The following is a 24,329-nucleotide window of genomic DNA, read 5'->3' as shown; positions in this document are numbered from 1 at the left end:
CGAAGTACATTATTTTGTTACATTTGTACTTAAGTACAAGTAAAAGTACTGGCTTAAAAATAAAGTACAAGTACCCAGAAAAACTACTTAATTACAATAGTTACTGCCACCCCTGGATATATGCAGTCCAGTGCAGTGAGGCATGCTCTGATCTGTACAATGGAGAAACCAAACAACTACTCCAAAAACTGGCCTTCAATGTTTGTCAAAGTTTGTCAAGATGCTTATGTTTAAGGCAAAAGCTGTGACCTTATTCAAGTTTTGCAGCTTATTTTCGCTCGAAGCCGTGAAAACATGTTTATCAGACAGACGAGGTGGCCGAGTGGTTAAGGCGATGGACTGCTAATCCGTTGTGCTCTGCACGCGTGGGTTCGAATCCCATCCTCGTCGTTTCATATTTTAAGGTCAACGTTGAACCCTGGACCCTCAGATTAAAAGTCTGATGCTTCCAATACTTCACTAGTACACTTCATGTAGTGTAGTGAGATCTGATTGACTTGCAATTGACCCTTTGTACATGGGGGATTAGCTCAAATGGTAAAGCGCTTGCTTAGCATGCGAGAGGTAGCGGGATCGATGCCCATACTGATTGGACTTGATGAGGACAGACACACACCTGTCTGTATAAGACCTTACAGCTCACAGTGCAGGTCACATACTGGGTGATGACGTCCTCCTGCAGGTGTTACTGTGGAACAACTGCTCTGGATTGGGATGGAGTCTGAATAGAACTTTGTTAGCTTTGTAAAGCTGTGTGGTAGTTAGAGAGGAACTGAAAAGTGTCAACAACAAGGAGTTGGTCTCCAATGGAATAAAGTTAACTAGCAGATTTTGATATGGGATAACCAGGCCTAACCGATGACCGATCCATCCCTGGGTCCAGACACAGATTAAAATCTCCCCCCGCAGGTGTGAATTTAAACAAGGGATCAATTTAATGATGCGGGAGAAAAACTGTGGGTCATCAAAATTTGGAGCATATATATATATATATTAGCTAAAATAACTTTGAGATTAAAGAGTTTGCCAGTCACAATAACATAATGGCCATTTGAGTCTGCTAGTGTTGTAGAAGGCGTGAAAGAAACATCCTTATGTATCAATATTTCAACACCCCGAGCTTTCCCTTGAAAGTTTGAGTGAAATAGCTGACCCGCCCACCCACATTTAAGACGAGCATTATCCAAACTCCCGAAATGTGTTTCTTGGATAAAAGCAATTCCTGCACCCAAATGTTTCCTCTTAACAGGAAAAATAAGTCTGTCAAATATAAAGTTCTAGAAATTAAATCTGTCTTCAGCCCTGAAGGTCAGCAATGACGAGCCTCTGACCTGAGCAGATCTTGTCAGGATCTTCAAGGGTGTTGATGAGATTGTCCCAATCTCTGTTGGAAACAGTTTTTTTTATTATTTTTATTATTTTTATTTTATTTTTATTTTAACTGCTTTTTTTATTTTAGGGAAATTCTTCTTCTGCCAAGCAGTGTCATACAATGACTAGCAAGGCGCGCTACAGGCTAGGGTGAAGTGTCTAGGGAGGAGTTGGGATCGAACCACCAACCTTCCGGTTACTAGACAACCCTGCTATACCACTGCGCCACTGTTGTCCCCATGGCTGACCTGTACTCTCGCTGAAATAAAATACAAAGAAATGCTGCTGTGGCCATCACAAATATATTCAATTATGCAGGCACATGGACAGAGACAAAGGCATACATTGAAATATGCACATATACTGTAGAGAAACATTTTAAATATGCCACACTAAGGTACAACAAACTTACAGTAAAGGGTCCCAGGTATACTATGTATCCAGCAGATAGAAGCATATCACCTGCTACATTATTGGCCATGTTATCCAAATGTTGGACTGTTTCCTCCCAACGCACTTTTTTATCTGCCAGACTACCTATAAGCTGCAGATCATCATGATGAAAAAATTAAATACACTAAAATTAAATAATTGTATGACTTGTACAAAGTTATTGTGTAGAGTATTTAGAGTAGATATTTGTACCCTGACTGCTATTAGGTACCAGGATGAGATGCCAGGGAGGTCCTCAGGGCACGTGGAGGTCACACACACTACTGAGCCTCATTTTGACATTGACAATTTCCACTCAAGTTGGATCAGCCTGTGATGTGATTTTCCACTTTATTTTGTGTATGGTTCCAAATCCAGACCTCCATAGATTAATAGTTTTGATTTACATTGATCATTTTTATGTTATTTTGTTGTCAACATATTCTACTTGAATTTATCCTGGCTGGAGGAATAGAAAAAAAATATACATACAAAGCTCGGCTCCCTTATCTCCCTTATCCTACTGTAACACTTCCATATTGTCACCTACCTAAATACCCACTCCCTTCCCGCTGAACAAATACGGGTACAAAATAACCCACCACACAGGTAAACCACCACTGCGGAGTTACAGTGAAGATTTGGACGTAAACCTTCGCCATCACGTAATAAACGTTATTAAAAAAAGAAAGAAAGAGACTAACGCGCTAAGCATAAACAGTCCAGATACTCCCTGAAGCTGTAGCGGTTACATGAGATTACGCTTGACATTCAGAGAGAGTCTTTAAAGTCTTTAATAAACTTTTCAGCCTCTGCCACGGAGTTCAATGCCACCCGAGTACCATCAGGTGTGACAATACTGAACCGCGCAGGAAGCAGCAGTGAAGGCTTGAGTCCCATCTTGTACAAAGTAGCCATTATGGACCTGTATTCCCTTCTTTGAGTAACACTTCTGGGCTGTAGTCTTCATAGATCCTAAACGGGTTAGACTGGTACTTCAGCTCGCCCCTTTACTTGCCTCCCGCACCACCACTTCCTTGTTTTGGTACCGATGAAAGCAAACGACGACAGGCCAAGCTCGGTCTCCTGGGCCGGGTTTGTGGGCAAGGCTACGGTGTGCACGGTCCAGTTCCGGTGCAGAAGGGAAAATGTCCTTTCCAAAAACCTCCTGTAATAGCTGGGAAAAAGGCCATAGGTTGTGGACCTCAATCCCCTCAGGCAGACCAAAGAGACGGACATTCCTCCTATTCCTCCCCTCAAGCTGGGTTAGCTTAGACTTCAATTTGTCATTTTCAGCCTTTAGCCCCTCACAACAGTTTTCAACCTTTTCCAAACGTAGCTGGAACAGGTCGGCATTTTCTTCGAGTGAAACCAGGCGCTGGCCATGACCACTAACAGTGTCCTGCAGTCCATCCAGCTTCCCATTTATCTTACTGAAAGACGTGTTCAATTCAGAAATCAGAGCTTCCCTGTGTTCGGCTAGTGATGCTACCAAGTCAGCTTTGCTAATGGCGGCCTCAGGCTCGGCCCTTTCACTCGATTTAGAAGGTTTAGGTGGCGAAACGATGAAACGACCCACTACTGCGTAGAGTCAGGAGGTATACTTATGTATACATATATAAAAACAGATGGTCTGACGAGAAGAAAAGTAAGCCGGTGGGTTATAAAGGTAGTCAAAAATGGGAGCTGGAGCACAACACGTCCTACTCCATGTCCGCCAAACCGGAAGCCCCCTCAAAATCATATCTTTGGTCATGTTAACCTAGATTTGATTTCTGACTTTAGTAGGCCAATTCCATTTTTTAGACAAGGTCAATGCTAATTGATAAAGCAATTCTGTAACAAAACAACTTTCCAGCTCAATCAAATGATAACATTAACTTACCTCTGAATCGCTGGGCCTCTTCCTCTGTCACATTTAATCCACGTTCCTGAGGCTTTTGAAGGAGCTCCTCTGTAGAGAGCTCCAACTCGAATTTGAGCGCGAACTGGTGAGGGCGATTTAGACCTCTCGTTGGTGCGCGTGCATATGCTGCTGCATAAGGAACGCGCTTGTGTGAGCCGTTATTGGTCACATGGTCATTGGTCACATCATTGTGATTCAACCCTTTAATATTTAGCATTTTTGAAATTGGGCTTTTTACTGTAAAATGTTAATAGGTTCTGTAGCTGGGTTCAGCTTAAATATTAGTAATGTGTGATACCACTGATTTTCTTTATTTTATTTTTGTGTGATTTGGGATTAAAAATAAGAGTGTGAACAAACTAAATTTCCCAGTTCTGGTGCACAAACCATACAGTCCCCCAACTGTCACTGACAGCTTCACCTGGTCATTGTACCCCTGTTTGTGGAAAAAATGGTACAGATGTCGACCATTGATCATTTTGGATCTTAAATGTACCATTTTGACACAAAAGGGTACATTTAAGTACCATGGGGATCAGCTTGGAACCTGTGAGGGTAAATCATCAGCAGTTGTACCTTAGGGAACAAAAATGGACCTCAGTTGTACCCTTTTTTCTGACAGTATACAGGCAGACCAGAAACCCTCTCACCAAGGACATCAAGGTGGCAAAAAGGGGAATACTCAGAAGAGTTGAAAAACAGCTTTTCTGCTAACGACCATGCATCAGTGTGGAGATCACAAACCACAGGAGACGACCTCCCCCACTGCTGGCGACCTCAAGACTTTCTACTGCAGGTTTGAGAGGGACCACTTCACACCCCTAACCTGTACCACAATGACCCCACTCGGCAGCACCCCATCAGGGACCACCATCCCATCACAACCACCAACACAACGAACCCTGTAGCATCTCCATCATAATGACCACCAGAACGACTCCACTCAGCAGCAGCAACCCCAACAGCCCCACAGCCATTAGTGCCTCCTCAGTGGTTTCTATGGTAACCAAACAGAATCCCATTTAAAAGGTTACAATTCCACCACTGTTGACCAATGAATATACAAAACCATAATTCATTCACTGAAGTGAGAACAGGAAGGCCTTTCTGTGATCTGAATTTGATCTGAATCACAGTGAAATGATGATCTGCTATGTCAAAACATCCTCACATGATATAATTACATAGATAAATCAGCAAAACACTGCAAAAAGATCATCAAGAACAAAGAACAGGGGGTCAAAAGGAACAAACTCAGCAGAGGCTGCAGGAGGACTTCTCTGGCCTCCAGAGCTCAGCTCTGGTCCTCTGGTTCCAGCCTTGGTCCTCCACTCACTGTGATCCTTTGTTGTACCAGGTGTAGTTTTGGTGGCTACACATGTGTTCAGAAACTGTTCTGTTGTAGCAGCTGAGCTTTACTCCAATCCACCGTCACCACAAACACTTCCCCCTCTCTGTTCTTCTTCTTCCTCTGCCTCTTCTTCTTCTTCTGTGGTGTTTTCTGGCAGCTGACATCCACACAGTGACATTTCTGCCTCCTCCTGTCTTCAGTCAGACTGTTTCTCTCACAGTCTGTAGAGAGAAGCTGACATTGTTGCACTGATTAACCTCAACCACACACACCTGTGTGAGCCGCACCATCATTCTAACAGTTCCATTGTTACACTGAGTGACAGCAAAGCAGTGAGCCCCCTGCTGGTGATCAGCTGCATGTACCAGAAGCAGACAGAGATTTCTGATATGATGTTAAAGGTGTCACAGAGGAGGATCCGACTGTCTGACCTCTGATTCTTCTGTCAGCATCAGACACATCACAGTTTGATCAGTTTTCAGATCACACACAGCAGCATCAGTAACACTGAGCAGACATTACACACTCCATCAAACACACACACACACTGCTCACTTATAACAGGGATAATAAGTAAAGTTCTTTACAATAAATTCACATTCACATTTTATTATCACTTCACACATGGCACAGTATACATGGCAGAGAGTTAAAGGTGGAATATGTAGTCAGAGTAATACCAAATATTGACACTAGGTGGCAGCACTTCAGCCTCCATCCACTGCTGCACTACCAGCAGCACTCTCAGTGCTTTTTGTTTCCATTGACTGTACAACATGATTCAATCCATGTTATTTATATGACAAACTATGTGTAGTGTTTCTATGTGTGTAGCTGACATGTTGCTCAGCTTCCATTGGACACATATACTAGATGGAAGCTGCAGCAGGATTGGCTGATGACTGATCACAGGTGTGAACAATCAGCCGGTGACGAGTGGAGCAGGAGCAGCTGCCCATGCTGCAGAGACACAAACAGCAGCAGCACTCTGTGACCCATGTCCACTCTGTGTGTCCTCCAGACAGTCTGGAAATGAGAGGAGACAGAACATTATCATACATGTTGCATAAGTAAAGTCACATGACATGCACCACTGTAAATAAAGGAAACCACATATTTTTAAGACACTTAGAGCATAGAGCCCAAGAAATAATATAATCTAAAGCTCACAAGACACAAGACGAACAGAACAGAACAGAACAAATACTTTATTTATCCCAAACTGGGAAATGTTTTCTATTGCAGCAGCAATGTACAGGGTCAGTATCATCCTATCTGCTGGTAAAAGTCTTTCTCCCCGTCGGGGAATCGAACCCCGGTCTTCCGCGTGACAGGCGGAGATACTATCCACTATACTAACGAGGAATGCTGACAACCACCATCTGTCATAGCAGCAGCCACCTGGTGCGGTCATGTGTCAGCTGGGGTGTGACGGAGTGGCTACGTCAGTAACTGTGGGCAGACTGCAGGTGTGTGTGCACCCAGACACACACAGGTCCCAGCTGAGAGCAGCCGGACCTTCCTGTCCTCCTGTCCATCGCTGTCCAAGGTGAACCGACACCACCAGACCACAGGGCCATTCTTTATTTAGCAGGAAAGAAGAAGATGCTCTGCAGCATTCAGGTGTGTTAACACAGTGCAGAGAGAGGAAGACATGAACAATGGTGTCAGAGCAGCAGCTGTTGCTGCATCAACCACAAACCACATATTTTAAGACTCTTAGAACACAGACAGAAGTATGAATTATATATGGTTACAATCAAAAATAATTGAATGCAAATAAATGATTTTGTGGAATTTAAATCAAAACCTAAAAACACCAGAATCAGCAAATCACATGTTTGCATTACAGTGGTCCCTCCTATAACCAGTTCACCTCTCACCTTGTTTTTCTCTTACAGCTCATTGAGTTCTGGTCCGGATAGTCCGTAGACCAGTGTCAGTCCATCTCCAGAATGCAGAATGCTGCTGAAAACAGGTTTGATCTTTGGTTTCATTCTGTAATACTGGACTTATTTCCTACGAAGGTTTGAACTCTGACAGTGTTTAAACAGAGAGAACGGAGTTTAAAGTGTGCAGTGAGGGGTTCACAGCCTTAAAGCATCTAGAATAATCAAACATGGAGCTGACTACTTCCAGAGCTCCGCTGTCATGGCTCTGCAGGAGGCCAGCACCTGGTCGGCCTGTTCGAGGACACCAACCTGTGCGCCATCCACGCCAAGAGGCTCACCATCACGCCCAAAGACATCCAGCTGGCCCGCTGCATCCACGGAGAGAGAGCTTGAAGTGTCCGCGGCTCCTCAAACCGTGGACCAGAGAAGTAATGAGCGTCAGTGCTGAGTTACAGCGAGACTCAACTGGTGAAAACACCGAATACGGCGCAATATGGCAGAGAAATTACCAGTGAGTCGGAAAAGCCACAACCAGAAAATGTCTTGATGCAGAAAGATGTGAGACAAGAGTGGTTATCGGTACGACTTCACCTGGCGACGACTGGCCGAGCAGAAGCGGCTACATGCTACGCTGCGGTGGCCACAGTACTTCCAGACAGGTAGGCTGATCACGTATGAGTTTTTTATTATTAGTATGTTTCATCACTGCGTAGCCAGTTTACTCAGCGTTCAGTTACTTGTTGAGCTGAATGTTTTGCCAGTAGGAGAAGACGCTGTCCGCTTTCACCAGGCTACGTTTGCTAACGTGATGCTAACGTGATGCTAACAGGCTCTGGTCGGCAGCTTTCTGCCTTTTATGCAGGTTTTATTCCATTTACCAGTTTTTCTGAGTGTCTGTTTAATCGGTAATCAAACGAACTTGACGTGGATACCCTTGTTGTTGTTGGTAAATATGAAAATAATTATTGAAATGAAACCTGAAAATAAACAATTTATTCAAAAGAATTTCAAAGTTGATTCAAAAAGAATTTTGAACTGAAAAAAATCAACATCAAAACATAAATGTTCAGTTTCAAATTTTAGTGTTTGAATGAATTTTATTCTTTCAGGTGAACAAAACTTATGACCCCGATTTGGCGCCATAGGAGGCGGTCCTTGAACACACCATGAGAACCGCGGAGACTCAATCCAAGGCAGCTCCTCTGCAGGCTGAATGTTCCGCTCGTGTTTTCTGTGTGTGGATGAAAGAGCCCAGATGAGTGTGGGAGCAGCGCTGCAGGCCGACAGTGAAGGAGCTGCTAGCGGACTGTGTCTCTTCATGTTCAGCTCATGTGGAGCTCTGATGATCTCTGCACTTTGCTGCTGGAGAGAGTCCGCGCGCTGCGCAGCGGCTTCTCCCTCTTCTTCCTCTCAGAGATGAAGTCAGACTATCAGAGCTCCATCAGAAGCTGTTTTCCAGCTGAGCCGCATGTTGCTTCAGAGACTCAGAGGACAACCCGACATCTGCTGACGTCACTTTGTCCCAGAGTCCGGCTGTTGCAAGTAACACAACTTGTTCTGAAACAGCTGCTCATCTGCTATAAAGCAGCCATCCAACCTTCTACCTATCCTACCTTCTGGTTGCCATGGTGAGGGTCAGGACTCGTCACCATGTTTTCTTTGTTATGACCACAGGACGGCACACACGTGCCTGAAAAAAACGTCTCGAACTACCCTAAACTTCCACACAAACATGGAGCCAGGATGTGTGAGCGCTCCGTCCGTCCGTAAGATTTAAACCGTGTTTTATCTGTTAGGTGGTTTAAACGTGTTTCACCGGTGCAGCTCCGCTCTCATCTTAACGATGATTATCTCGGTGCTGTATTTCAAAGACTGTTTTAACAAGAATTTATAAAAGACTCTGGTGGCTGATTTTGGCTTTAGTTATCTCCAGTTTCTTCTCTGGTCCTCAGGTAATTTTAATTAACACCTTTGGAAGTGTTAACAACATGGAACAGACCTCTGAGCTTTTGGGGCTGTTGTCTGCTCTGAATCTGTAAAGATGAGAATGTTTGGTTCTATTTCCAGACATCATCATCATCATCATCCAGTAAGAACATAAAATAACACGTGCAGCCGGCTGAGATTTCTGTTCAGCAGCATCTCCTGGTTTTGGTCCTCAGAGCTTTGTCCGTGCTCTGACGGGTCTCTGCCTGCAGTGTGAGTCACACTGAGCTGTGCTGCTAACAGACCCACTCAGGCTGCATGCTGCTGCTGGCATTGATCACTCCGCTCCAGCTGCTGGCTGAAGAACGGCAGGAAGTTAATCGACCTCTGCTGATTGGATCAGAGAGCTGGTTTACATGGTAGATGGGTTGTTTCACAGGAACATCATGGAGGTCGTCGTTGGCGGTCTGGACGGGACAGAAGTGTCCCACAGAGAGTCGGTCCACCTCCTGTTCATGTCAGAAGCTGGCTGCAGTTCCCCTACAGGGCGCTGTGAGACAGTCATCTAGTTACCTGTTGGCCAATAGTGTATTGATCATATATTTATATATTTTAGAACTGGATTATCTAAATGACCTTTTATCTGCTCATGGCTGCTGATTGGTCAGTTCACATTGGACCGATGGTGACAGACCTCCATCGGTGGTTCATGTGTCTATGTACGGGCTGTGCTGCAGATTGACTCTGAACAGTCTGGACGGCGCCCCCTATAGACAGGAACTTCTCTCCATGCTGGAGTTCTTTGGACAGCAGCTTTCAAAGAATACTCAGCAGCTGACTGGATGAACCAGCTGTAATTTAGTACACTTGTCATGACCCTTTGTTTGGTTGGGTCTTTTCATTTGAACCCTTGCTTTCCTTGGCATGTCTAGTTATTTTGGTGTGTTTGTGTTTTCCTGGGTTTGTCCTGCTTCCTTGTGTATCCTTGTCTGTTTTACTTCCTGGTGTTTTCCCTCCTTCCTCCCGCCCTGCATTGTTTCACCTGTGTCCTGTTAACCCTTGTTCATCTGTATCATGTATTTAGGTCTTGCTCTCCTCTTTGCGCCTGTTCCCGTCTGTGTTTCTGTCCTCCATGTTTCCAGTGTTTATTTGGTTTGTTAACTTCTTCTTCTTCTTCAGAGCTTCAGGCTTGCTGTCAACAAGTGGAAAATACGTAAAGATCTTGTGTGTTTTACTCACAGCTTTGTGATGCTGCTGTCTCCTCTGCAGTAAGCTGTGCAGGGAGACAGGAATTCAAAGAACAGAGGTGTTGGTGCTGTTTTTCAGGCCGTCTGCAGGGTGATAAGGTGCTGGCTCCTGGATTAATACAGGGTAAATTAAAATGATCAGACTGTGTGAGAGAAAATTTAAAAACAGCCTTTCCTCTGGAGTAAACCTCAGAGTCTCTCTGGGCCACACGTCTGTTCCTTCTAAGGAAATGGTTTAAATAAAGTAATAATTCACACTAATAATTGGAGGAAGGTTCCATTTAAAGTATGGTGCTGCTATTTTAGTTTCTAGAAAGATAATCGGGGTGCAGCTTCAGTCTTTCTGTAGGAATACTGAAGTTTTAAATCTGGTGTCTCCACAGACAGGAGGAGGGAAACATCTGTAACCATGGAGACGGAGGAGCTGCTGGCAAAGGAAGCACCCCCGTCAAAAAAAAAACCTGTCCAAGAGCTGTAAGGAAACGCCACGTCTGTGTTAGCAAACTAGCTTAAATATGTAACTCAAAGATACCCACAGGTATGCCAGTCAGAGGAGAGCTCACCTGTAGACGCTTGCTGTTAATTTCTTTGGTATTGATACATGTTCTGTTTCTTTTCTGAATGCTGGCTTCATGCAGGCGTCACATCCTTCTCAGCTGATTTCCACCAGAATTGAGAGCCGGGCTGGTTGGAGTGGAAGTCTGAAGCATTAAAATGACAGAACCTTCCTGTTAGCGGTGATGCTAACAGTCCTGGTGACCACTGTGTAAAAAAAGGACCAGTGTGGGTGGAGGGGGTGTTCCTGCGTCACTCACTACCAACAACAGGTATGTACACACACATCATTCCAGCAGCTGGAAATATGGAGGACACGCTGACTGTGAGCTACTGTCTGTGACACATTAATAACATCAGTGAAAGCAGCTACAGCCTAGCGGTACGTCCACCTGTCTGTGGAAATATCAAAGCTGTTGTGTGTTTAGAAAGAAGTCACACACAGTTTTTTATTTGCATTTTTTACTGTGTGAAGCCAAAAAAAGTCTCCAGGCAGGCGACATTAGCCGCCCTCCTCCTCCTCCTCTCCCCTCTCTGCCTCATGTTTCTGTCAGCTCACATTGTGTAGAAGCCCGTCAGCGCTGTGGCTGAGAGGGAGAGTCCACCGAGTCAGACACCTCTTGTTATCTTGGGGACTGAACTTGTGGGAGTTGTGGCTGTCAGGACTCACAGAGCATGAGGCCGCCGAGGGCAGCCGGGGCGCAGAGAACAGGCTGCAGGCTGCTTTAGTCCAGTTCACACTGTGAAGGGCCACTCCATTAGCTGTCATATTTATCTGGTCATCAGTGTTCTCCCTCTCATTACTGTTGTACAGTGTTTTCTCACCAGCCTCCACCTGCCAACAGCTACACCTTTTGGAGGAGAGTCTGAGCTGCCAGTTTGCTGCCTGTGATAAACAGAGCTCGGCTGCTTCATGCTTACATCCTGACGTCTTTGATCAGAAATCTCATTGTGTGTCACACCAACAGCGTTTTTAATTAACGCCACCAAGGACAGTTTGTTAGCAGGTCCATCGAATCAAAGTGTTGGTGGAGCTGTTTTCTGTTGACCTGTCTGTCCTCGTTCTGACCATCATTGGAGTCATCCTGTCTTAAATCTGAGATGATGAGTAATTCTTGGCCACAGAAACTCACCTGAAACTTCCTGTCTTCGTTCTGATGCTACATTTTAATTAGTGCAAAGTGTCAGCCCTGACACAGAAAGTTAACCTGACCCGGAGGCCTTTGGAAACATTTCCCCACATCATTTTTCTCATTACCAGGCTCTCTGTGGAGCCTTCCTCCAGACGGAGGTGCTGCATTTTACGTAGAAACATTTCCGTCAGTTCAGCAGTGAGAGTAATGGCTTCTGGACCTCATGTGTATTAAAAATAAGCAAATGTACAGTGTAATATGGCCCGTCTGAATGTACCAGCAAGGCTAAAGTTATTTCCAGCCATCCTTTTTTTTTTACGCCTGAAAGAACCTTTTCAATCAATTAATGAGGAGCCACTGACTCAGTTTGTCTTCACCTGAGGGGACCAAGCAGCAGGTGATGCTGAAGTAATTATGAAGTAAGACGAGCACAAAACGAGAACTGCAGAATGAACGGGGAACAAACGCCTGGATGTATCCTGGTTGTGTGAACAGGCTGTTTAGAGAAATAAACAGAAGCTCGGCGTCCTGCTGCGGACCCTTCTCAGCTTAAATGGACTCAATCTTTCACTTATGGAGGGCAGATTAATTTATTAGATATTACAGTTAGCCAGCGTTAGCAGCGTGGCTAAATTACAGCTATGCTAGCTGGGCTGTTGATGTCCTTGTTGTTGTTGTTGATGGATGGAGCATGGACACCTCATCACTGTTGTTGTACAAATCATTTGGCTGGCTTGTTGTTGTGCCGACCTAGCCTCTAAATTAGCTAGCTTTGCTGTTTACAGATTACATTATGAGCCAATGTTACAATTAGTAAACAACTCCAGATTAATGCAGTGTCGCCACTTCAGAGCTAGCTGGATATGCTAGGTATGCACCTGCTAATTTTACGACTAGCAAATTAGTTGATAGTTGGCAAGTTTGATATCATTTCATCTTCTAACATGATCCATGATACAAACATGTAAATAAATAAAGCATACTGAGGTGCTGATCTAACATTAATGGTTGAGCTAGGATTAGCCAACCAGGTAGCTAAGCTAAGCTGATGGAAAATGCATCATGTTATGAGAGTCTGATTCTTTCTGATTCATACATTCTGAGTGGATTAGAGAAGAAATCCAGCTCATTCATTCATCAATTCTGCAAAAGTAAGAAATGTATTCTTTCTCTCTGAGGTCCTGATGAGCCTCGTTCAGGCCAGCAGTGTCCACTGATCTCCAGCTGGCCTGGGACCGGCTGTGGATCCCACAGGAGCGGCTGGAGGAAGCTGCTGGAGGCCCGGGCGCCTCTGCTCCCCCGGGCTGCTAACCCGGCACTGATGGTCCAGACAGGTCGGATCAATAAACACAGCGTTGAATGGAAATATCTGAGTAAAGCAGGGGTTTACCAAACATTCGCATAGTGCTCTCTGCCTTGGTCTGCTGGCTTCAGTTCAGGTTTCTGTTGCCCGTAGCAACCACTGCTCTGACAGTACCATAGCAGTTTAATGGTCACATCAACTACTCTGTGAGATATGTGACCAAAGAGACCTGACGGGTATCTTTTCTCTGCAGATGTCCTTGTTGGACAAAAACATTCTGTTTTTCATGGAATGTGTGACTGCGTGTTAGATCAGTACACAGCATGTCTGATGTTCACCGTGTTTTATGTAACTTCTTTCTGTCAGAGTGTTATTCTGAGTGCTGTTGACACAGTTCAGAGAGGCTTTCTGAGAAAGTACTCCATGTAAAGTCTGCTCAGATGCTGCTAAACCAAAGCTGTGCGTTGTTTGCATGTCGAGCTGAACTGTTCTCTCTCAAAAGGAGTTTTAGGTGGATGGCTTTGTTGAAGTTTCACCTAAGATCTGATGCTGCTGATCAATATGAAGCAGCTGCGCCAAATTAACGACGTCACGGTCACCTCGCAACCAGTTAGAGATGTCTGAGGAGAGCCATCCCACAGCGCCCCTCTTCCTTACAGCTAATTCGGACCATAGCATGCTAGCATCCTGCTAATGGCTGCTGATTGGTTAGTTCAGATTAGGACTGATGGTGACTGATGCTGTACAGTGGCTTGTGGTGATGTCACCTTGTGTCACATTTTCCTTTGAACAGGAAAAGCAGCAGTTTTTTTTCTGTAATTAAAGAAGAGAAAATAGAGAAGAGTTAAGTGATTGATTATTGGCACAGTGACTGTGAATTACCTCCATACCGCTGGCTTCCTATGTTGCTGCTCTGTGCTTGTTGTCATTGAGCTCTACCAACGTGCTGCTGATGCATGGGGCCGAAATCAAGTTTTAACACCAGACTGGTCATCGGTATTGATCGAGTTTTATATGAATCTGAACCAGAAATTTTTATCCTAACACGTGGTTTAATGTCTGACCCCGTGTGCTGACGGAGTCCTGATTGGCTGTAAGCAGCTGGTTGCTCAGCTCCTCCTCTGCGCCTCCTGCAGTCTCAGCTCCTCTTACCGTGTCCGGTGCGTGTTGTTAGCACAGCGAGAACACGGTGAGCCAAAGCTGTGAATGAATCAATAGCTCTCAGCTGAAAGGCACCAAAGTTCCTCAGTGTCGTTCCTCGCGCTGCATATCTTTATCTGCTCCTGTGTGAGAGCGCTGAGACCGGTGCGTCTTGGGAGGACAACATTAAGTCAACGGGGCTTGTTGTAGCTTGTGAGGGGAGGTTTGGGCCCTCTGAACAGGCTGTGTTCTTCAGGAAAAGGCTCAGGTGTCAGCGAGGTTTGAAGCACAGAGCACTTAGCAGTTAACAGAGCAGAGGGAGCAGGATGCTGTTATATGACCTGGATCCCACCAAACATCTGGCTGCATCCTGATACGTCTGCACGTCCTGTGCTGTGGAGCTCACACCTCCTGACGGTCTTTGTCCTCCTGCAGCACGTCTCTCACATTCAGTGAGCCGCCTTCAGCTCTGTAGAAGAAAGAACATCGATTGAGAGCATCGTATGAATATCGACGTGCCGCTCCTGCTTCTGCCTGTCCTTGGCTCATAAAATATTCCCACGCTTATTTAAATCATGACCAGTCACCTGAGGTTTATATAGACATGTATATATTTTACCAGCTCATGATTCTTCTTGGCAGAGAGTGATTTATGCTGTGGATAATGAGAACGCAGCCCTAAATGTGTGGAAATAGGCTTTCATGTGCTCCAGTCTAATGATTCTTTATAATGCTGGTTTCCTGGTGCTCCTGTCGTTCTCAGATATAACAAGCTGGGCCATCATCATCATCATTTATGAATAACAACATTAGCGGCCAGATGTAGCAAGTAAACAGTGACAGTGCAAGCTGTGCAGGCCTGCTGCTGGAAGTGCTGTTCAGTCCGGATGTGCTGCTGCAGACATGCTGCACATGCTGCTGTGTCCCTGAGCACAGCCAGGCTGGTCCAGACCAGCTCCGGGTGAGGACCACACAGCTGTGTCCCACTGCAGGTCCTTTAAAGGACAGCTGCTCCTGTCACACGTGTTCCATTTGTTTATCATCTTTTGGTCATTAAGTTCACTTTGTGCTGTATAAAGGTCTTTGGTTCTGGTTCAGATGATGGGTGGGTGGATGTTCTCTTGTGTTAAGTTGGTTCTGTTTCAGTTTTTTTCTACTTCCTGTTTTGTTTTGGTAGGCAGTTTGTTTTACTTCCTGTTGTCTTTCCTCCTCTGTGATTGGCTGCCCGCCCTCGTTGTTCCTGCCTGTGTCTTGGTTCTGTGTATCCTCCATCCTTTTTATTCGCAGCATCACCATCTGTGTGTGTTCTATGAAACCATAACAACCGCCGTCTCTGAGGAGACTGCAGCTCTGCAGCCCACATCTGCACAGGAGAATGAAGAAGTGAGCCGACTGTCTTCAGCCCACAGTGCAGGTATGAACACAGACAGACACCCTGACACCTCTTATTCATTCAGAATATCTTTGAAAGTCTTCATCACAGTAGGGCTGCAACGATTACTTACAAGTACTCGAGTAATATTCGAGGGCAAAATGCATCGACAACTAATTTAGTACTCGATGACTCGTTAGAGACGTCATTGGGGGGTTCAAAATGTGTAAACTGTACACACACGCACACACATACACGTTTTGGCGCCCGGCATGGAGGCGGTCATGGCCTGAAGCAATGACACTGCAGCGGTCCAAAGCAGGTATCCATTAGCTGTTAGCTGCAGCCGTATCTATGGGAAAACTATGACATTTACGTGTGATCCGAGTACTCGAGTATTCGCAAAAATAATTGCAGAGTATCAAAATACTCGTTTGTTGCAGCCCTACATCACAGTGAGGTGGTTCAAAATGACAAAAACTGCAGAACCTGACCTTTCTGAGGACACACACTGCCGGCCTGTGTGACGGAGCGCAGGCAGGAGATAAACTGATGAGAGAGTGTCACACAGCAGAGCCTCAGTGTTACAGCGCTGTGCTCTCAGGCTTCTCTTCAGCACTGTGATCTACAGTGTGCTTCTTTTGTCCAAATGTCTCAAAATGTCCACCATCCTGGGCTGATGTGTCCAGGTTCCATCAGTCCCCTGAAGTGTACTCAAAGCTGTCACTGCAGGTTAGCTAATACTGACATCAGTGATGTCATTGTTTCAGCTGTACATGCTGGACGATGTGTAACTCAGTCTGACTGAGACCTTGTTACACAGGTATGTGTAAAAACGGAGACTTTTCCTTCCTTTGTGCCTTTTATTTACACATAAATGAGTTTTCACCTATGAAAACAATTCTTTCTAAAAACTCTGTGTATTTGTGTTTGAACTGACAAAAACGGAGTTTGCAGCAGTGCGTCAGTTGGTACGACCTTTTTTTTTTGTAGTACGGCTGCAAGAGCAGCTGTAGTCTAGTAATGGAAGTAATGGTAGCGTTTGCATTTGCAAATACAGCTCCTCGTGCTGTGTAGAGGAGCAGAGACATGTTAGGTCTCGAGTTTCAGCAATTTTGGAACAACGTCTGACACAAAGAGGCAGACTGCTTCGATGAGGCTTCTGATTGGCTTGCACGGCTTTCTCCTTCTGCCAACACTGCCCCCCACAGGCCTGGCGTAGTCATGACGGCTCTCTGAGCGTATTTATGCGGGTTAATGTAAACAGAAACGTTTATGAAAACGATGATGTGTGCACAATGTTATTTTGGAAAACGGAGGGAAGGAAATGTTCGTTTTCACAGATACCCGTGTTTGTGGAAACGGGGTCTGACAGGTTAAACAGTGTTTCCATGATTCAACTGTCAGTGTTTCCTTTGACTGCTGCAGCAGTTGTTGTGCTGTCTGTTGTTATTTGGCTTCAGTGTGAAGGAACCTGCTGGCTGACATGCAGCAGGTCTGCTGCCTGTTGTCTCCACAGAGATCCACAGTTAACGTTCAGGAAGCAAACCCATCTAGGGAGGAATTACTGTAGCCCTCACAGCTAAGAGCCAGGAGGAAAAATCATTTGGAAAATCACATTAATCAGCTGCGTGCTGCTAAATGTTTAATTTTTATTGATGCCTGACTTACTCACACTATCGACAGATGCGGGCCTGAGAGCCAGAAACTGAGCCAGGACTCAGGTCATCGTCCAGGAAGTGATGAGGAGCTGCCTGAGGCCACCGACTGATCAGGACCAGCAGACATGAGCTGTGAGGTTGAAAGTTAACCCTTTATTTTACCAGAATTCTAGGATAAAGGTTAAATAATGGTATAAAGGTGAGATAAACTAACACACACACACAGAATCATGATGGACTATTAGCTTTAAACATCCATATGTATAGCATGAAAGTGCATTTAACCCTTTGAGCTCCTCTTCTGCTGCCTCTGATCATCAAAGAGTTCTTTCAACTCATTAAGTTTCAATGCTGCTTTTGTTTTACCTACAGAAGCAAACACTTTATTTTGTCATTGTTTCAGAGACAGATGAGCTGAGCAGTTCTATTTTCTGATTGGCTGATAGGTCGCTAATTCCAGACAGCAGCAGTCTGCCTTTGACTGGATTGTATGACAGTGAATCACTCCTCTGTGTGAGAAGTGCCCTGTGTGGCTGCTGTGTGAACGGCTTGAATATAAACTAGAAAAGGCATTTTCTGAAGAAAATGCAAGTTTGATTTCAGAAGCTGCAGCATTGCTTTGAAAGCTTATCTGATCGATTGCTTTGAACTCTAAAAATATGAAAAACCACATCAGAATGCATATGAATAGAAGCTGAATGGCAGAACAAGAGCTGAATTACTCTGAACACAAGCTGAATCAGTCATAAGAGCAGCTGAATTCATCTGAACAGCAGCTGGATAATTGCTTTGAATAGGAGGTGAATTGTCTGATCTTGGAATAATAGCTGATTTTGATGTGGACATGTAGCAAACAGCTCCATAGCGATAAATATGGCAGATATCATGTGTAATGATTGACAAAGAAGTAGCCGAATACTATACAGCTGAAGGATGATCAATATGACAGATATAATGCCTAAAGTCTGATAAAGACTACAAATATGGCTGTTTTGTATGCAGTTCTTGTGTGACAGCCTGTCACCACGGTAACAGCTCTGCCTGCCTAATTAAGCTTAAGTTTCCTGACATATATATCCAGTGCGAATGAAGCCGTTTCTCTGCCGTGCTGTAACACTTGGAACCGTGTCTGTGACTCTCTGTACATGTCTCTTATTCTGCATCTGCAAAGCTCCGTGTTTCCTTATGTGGAAGTAAATGAGGATTTCACTGAACATAAGATAAGATAAGATAAGATAAGATAAGATAAGATAAGATAAGATAAGATAAGATAAGATAAGATAAGATAAGATAAGATAAAACTTTTATTAATTAATCCCGAAGGAAATTCTTGTGCCAGAGGTATCAAGTTACATTAAATGCAGTTAAGTACAGAGTATAAGAGTATAAGTGTCACTATGCGTGCGCACCCTCTCATGGAACAAGTCACCTTCCACAATATGTTCTTTCAAGTGCACTATTACATCTGACGGACTCCAGCGATCACACAACTGTATCACGCATTTATAAGAACTTCCAGCCGACTCGATAGCAGCTGGGGCACGTACAGCATTTCAGCTAACTAAGCTAAAAACAAAATGCCTCACGTCAGTCAGTCAGTTCTTCTAACTTTCGTCTTCTGCGGAAATGTAGTGTAGTAACGTATAAGCGCCCCCTTTTGGTGTGGAATTTGAGTTGCAGTATTTGATCTAGGATTAGAGCTTCAGTATATTTAAATAAGCATATTCAACAATTAATAAATGGCAATATATATTGGAAGTATATAATAAATAAATAATACAGTCAAATAAACATTTGTGTTTAAGATGATAACTTCACTAAGAAATCATCTAGTTTATAGATGATTGCTTTGTGAATAACAATAACTTTGCAGCTGTTTGTGCACCTTTGTAAGCGCCTCCCATTAACACACTCATTGACACTGCAACTATTAAAAGCCTTACACAAGCATGATGCAACCTGCAAATTCAAATGGTTGTTACAGTGTTTCCAGAAAAAAAATCCGACACTATACTGTAAGTATAACACTACAAACATCTCATTTTGTACAAATGAAGATGTGTTTTTGAATGGTTTTGTTCTGTAAATTTAAAAGTAACAAAAAAAATCCGTCATTTCTTCTGAATATCACTGCAAATTTTACAGCAATGACCTCTTTGTGACAGCATAGTGTTTCCCACTTATATATACGGCTGGCCTGGGAACGCCTCGGGATTCCCCCAGAGGAGCTGGAGGAAGTGTCTGGTGAGAGGGAAGTCTGGGTGTCCCTGCTTAGACTGCTGCCCCCGCGACCCGGCCCCGGATAAGCGGTTTGAAGATGGATGGATGGAAGTCAAGTTTATTTATAAAGCACATTTAAAATAACAACTTTCATTGACCAAAGTGCTGCAGACAGTCAGTCATGTATTAATAACATCAAAGTAAAATAATCAAAGTACAGGAAACAAGATAAAACATGCATAAAAGTGGTAAAAGCCAAGGTGAACAATGTAAACTAACAGTAAGGCTATAAACTGACATGACAGACACACAATGACCAGAACAGGACATGAGTGGGGGCTGTAATTGCAAACATAGGCCCTGATATGAAAGAGTGGAACTGAATGAATGAAGCAAACTTATGTGGAGAGTGGAATGGCTAACAGTGAATGAAGAATTTTTATTTATTCCGGAGCAGGAGAACAGTGCTGGGAGATCACAGCCACATCAGTACAACTAAAGCACAAATTCTGGTCGTGTAGGTTGTCCTGGTCTAGGTAGCCTTGATCGTGTATGTGGAACAGCCTGTCCCATTTGTGTTCTGGTGTCTCTGCGACACATTCTTTCTTTGGTGGGTTCTGTAATTTTTTCCATCTTGGAGCAAGGAGGATTTCCTGCTCTTTGTTCTCCAACTGTGTGACCTTGGCCTTGATCTGTTCTGGTGTCTATGTGACACATTCTCTCTTTGGAGGTTACAGTGATTTTAATCGTGTTGGCAGTCTTTCTACCAGCTCTTTGGTCCCACGGTCTATACTTGGCCCTGCTCTTGGACAGTTGGTTGCAGGGATCCTTGCTCTCAGCAATCTGGTCACTGTCACGTTGCTTGAGCTCCTCTGGTTCGTTTGCTTCCTGCTCCTGTTTCAGCTGATCTTCTAAGGAGGACCTGTCCTCTGACAGTTGGTTTATTATACTGTCTTTTTCCTGGATGGTCTTGTTGGCCTTTTGTAGGTCACACCTCAGGATGCAGACCTCGTTGGCCAGCTCCTCACACTTAGAAAACCACTGGCTATATTTTTTGGTAGCCTTTCTGTGGTTTTCACTGAGCTGATCCCACTTTACCCTTGACTCTAGAGTCACCTTTTGCTGCAGAGTCAGAGACTGGTCTACACACTCCTTCAACTGTCTGAACCTGGCCTTGCTCTTGGCCAGTTCGTTGCAGACATGAGTGTTTTCAGCAGACAGGTCAGTAATGACATTAGCGTGATAAACCACCTCTGAATGAAGTTTGCTGTTATGTTTCTTGAGCTCATCAAGGTATATCTCAATGCTTTCTCTTGATTCCTGCTCACGTTTCAGCTGATCTTCGAAGGAGGACCTGTCCTCTGACAGTTGGTTTATCACACTGTCTTTTTCCTGGACGGTCTTGTTGGCCTTCTGTAGGTCACTCCTCAGGGTGCAGACCTCGTTGACCAGCTCCTCACACTTGGAAAAACACTGGGTATATTTTTCGGTAGCCTTTCTGAGGTTTTCACTGAGCTGTTCCAACTTTACCCTTGACTCTAGAGTCACCTGTTGCTGCAGAGTCAGAGACTGGTGTACACACTCCTTCAACTGATCTTCTGAGGAGGACCTGTCCTCTGACAGTTGGTTTATCACACTGTCTTTTTCCTGGACGGTCTTGTTGGCCTTCTGTAGGTCACTCCTCAGAGTGCAGGCTTCGTTGGCCAGCTCCTCATACTTGGAAGAACACTGGGTATGTTCTTCGGCAGCCTTTCTGAGATTTTCATTTTCTTTTGTGAGGACGGTCCCGTTGGCCTTTTCCAGTCCAGTGATCAAGCCGCCTGATTCCACAATAAACTGCTTCACCGTCTGTCCTTTCTTCTCGCGCTTCTCTCGTTCTTTGCACTCTTTCTTCTCGCGCTTCTCTTGTTCTTGGCGCTCTTTCATCGCACGCTTCTCTTGTTTTTGGCGCTCGTTCTTCTCGTGCTTCTCTTGTTTTTGGCGCTCGTTCTTCTCGTGCTTCTCTTGTTTTTGGTGCTCTTTCTTGTCGTGCTTCTCTTGTTCTTGGCGCTCTTTCATCGCACGCTTCTCTTGTTCTTGGCGCTCTTTCATCGCACGCTTCTCTTGTTTTTGGCGCTCGTTCTTCTCGTGCTTCTCTTGTTTTTGGCGCTCTTTCTTCTCGCGCTTCTCTTGTTCTTGGCGCTCTTTCATTGCACGCTTCTCTTGTTCTTGGTGCTCTTTCATTGCATGCTTCTCTTGTTTTTGGCGCTCTTTCTTCTCGCGCTTCTCTCTTGATTGCAGAAGCTGAAGCATTGCTTTGAACTCTAAAAATATTAAAAAACACATCAGAATGCATATGAATAGAAGCTGAATGGCAGAACAAGAGCTGAATTACTCTGAACACAAGCTGAATCAGTCATAAGAGCAGCTGAATTAATCTGAACAGCAGCTGGATAATTGCTTTGAATAGGAGGTGAATTGTCTGATCTTGGAATAATAGCTGAGGCTTAGGGAGACTAAATGATTTTTATGTGGACATGTTGTTTTACGATTCTGGAATCAGATCTACTAATTCCAGCCTGTAACCCTTCTCCTTATGTCCATTGCAGATATGGCAAACAACAGATCATCAGCCAAATAATACCATCTACTGTAACTTTAAGTAGACAACAGCTTCCTCCCAGCTTTTTTTTTTGAGTTGAGTCTAACATCAATGTAACTTCACAGAGAGCTCCACCGTCTCTACAGTCCCTGGGTTTACATTTCTCTGGTCTCTCTATCACACAGAATGGAGTTCGCCCCAATACAATACACAGCATGTGCGTAAATGCACACGACTCTCTCTCCCTCTCTCTCTTTGAATGAACGCGATGAAGTTGCACTTATCACTCACTACTGTTAGTACTCACCACAAATCTGACTGTATGAAGAAACCTGTTGCTAAGATGTTAGCCTCCTCTGCAGCTGTGTTTCTCCTTCTTCTCTGATCCTTCTGTTCTCCGCGTTTAGTCCAGTAATCACGCTTGAAATTATTCTCCTTTAGGACGCCTATTGCTTTGCACTTCAGGCAGGTTCGTCTCCACGGAACTCCCCAAAATATCCTGCTGTGTCTGTCTTTGGAACTTACCAACAATACCTTTATTGCAAAAAGGTGTGCCTTTATATACCTTTGGGCTGTTACCGTGGTGACAGGCTGACACAGGATCAAAGGTATGCCTTTGAATCAAAGGCATGCCTGCCTGTATCCATGGCAACCTGAATGTTTATTGCTGCTCTTAATGCCCCTGACTGCAGCTCTCTCTGTCCCCCTCCTAATGTGTTTCCAATGTAAAAACACCCTCTAAACAACTTCTGTTTTTGTCCCAACTGAAGCCTTCAGACAAAAAATATGGACACCGCCAGAATCACAAGATGTTGCTCTACAACACAGTATATGCGATGTGGACATGTAGCAAACAGCTCCATAGCGATGAATATGGCAGATATCATAATGATTGACAAAGAAGTAATGCCGAATACTATACAGCTGAAGGATGATCAATATGACAGATATAATGCCTAAAGTCTGATAAAGACTACAAATATGGCTGTTTTGTATGCTTCTTGTGTGACAGCCTGTCACCATGGTAACAGCTCTGCCTGCCTAATTAAGCTTAAGTAATGTTGGAGAGAGAGGTGTGTCAGCCTCCTGTTACTCCTCTCAGGGCAGATCCCATGTATTTTAATGGGGGGTTGCACCCTCTGAACAAGTGCTTGGTGTGTCCAAACCGAAACACTCAGACAAAAAATTTAAAAACTAATGACAGTAAATAGAAAGACAAATAAATAAGTTTATGTTTGTGACAGGTTCTGATCAGCAGGAGTTTTCAAGTGTACATTTTTTAGTTAGGATGCTAGCAGATATGCAGTTTAGCTAAGTTACTTCTGGCTGGCTATGCTAGCTTAGATTGCTAGCCTTCTAATTTTACACACACACACAACAGTAAAAAATGGACTGTACCCTGCACATACACACTGACTGTTTACATGCTGACATGTTTGCATGCAGTAACAGTAACTGCAATACTGTTTATCTATTTCTTTCTTTATGCACCTTAATATCCAATCCAATAACTGCACATGTACAGCTGTTTACCTCCTGACAGTTTTGATTCATTCTCTGCTCAATTTGCTGATGTAGCACACATGCACATTTACATGTATATGTATGTATATTATATGTGTATATATATATTATATTATATGTGTATATAATATATATGTATATATATTATATCATTTACTTCCATAGTTTATATTTTTGTGTACTTATTTGCATCTTTTTGCTCTTCAAATTGCTCTTTTGCAAATTATTCTATTTTGACTTCTTAAACCTTTATGGCATTCAGTGTGAGCAGCAAAGTAAGAATTTCATTGTACAGGGAAACCAGTTTCTATACTGTGCACATGACAATAAGCCCTTTGAATCTTGAATCTTGAAAACAGAGCACCACAAGCCAGGGGCTCGAGGCAGACCTGGATGCTAAATTTTAATTAATTTGAACAACCCTACCCAGCAGGCTTACATGATTAGCAGACCAATCATTAGCTTTAATTACACATTCAAGCAGCTTACAAACGGCCAGCTAGCATTCAGCAGCTAACTGTAACTTAGCATGATGGGAAACATTAAGTAAACTGCATCCTGTTTGTGTTGAGCTCAATGCTGAAAACATTAGGAGAGTGATGTTCTCTCTGGCTCCAAGGTGGAGTTACCTTCAACGGGTGGAGGCGGAGCCACTTTGTCCATCTTTATTTACAGTTTATGGATGAGGAGGTTTAAGTCCGACGCAGTGCTCAGT

At 44.0% G+C, this 24,329-nt stretch overlaps 2 non-coding genes across 2 annotated transcripts; one reads left to right on the top strand and one right to left on the bottom strand.

Annotated features, from left to right (window-relative positions):
- The first annotated feature begins 308 nt into the window (after positions 1 to 308).
- On the top strand, positions 309 to 390 carry trnas-gcu (transfer RNA serine (anticodon GCU)). The gene has a single exon. It is a non-coding gene; the product is annotated as a tRNA-Ser (tRNA).
- A 5,963-nt stretch (positions 391 to 6,353) lies between these two features.
- On the bottom strand, positions 6,354 to 6,425 carry trnad-guc (transfer RNA aspartic acid (anticodon GUC)). The gene has a single exon. It is a non-coding gene; the product is annotated as a tRNA-Asp (tRNA).
- Positions 6,426 to 24,329: the final 17,904 nt, after the last annotated feature.

This window comes from Parambassis ranga, unplaced genomic scaffold, assembly GCF_900634625.1.
Source record: "Parambassis ranga unplaced genomic scaffold, fParRan2.1 scaffold_27_arrow_ctg1, whole genome shotgun sequence".
Taxonomy (NCBI): domain Eukaryota; kingdom Metazoa; phylum Chordata; class Actinopteri; family Ambassidae; genus Parambassis; species Parambassis ranga.
Note: the sequence above shows the minus strand (reverse complement) of the source record. Positions and strands in the feature narration are given on the sequence as shown.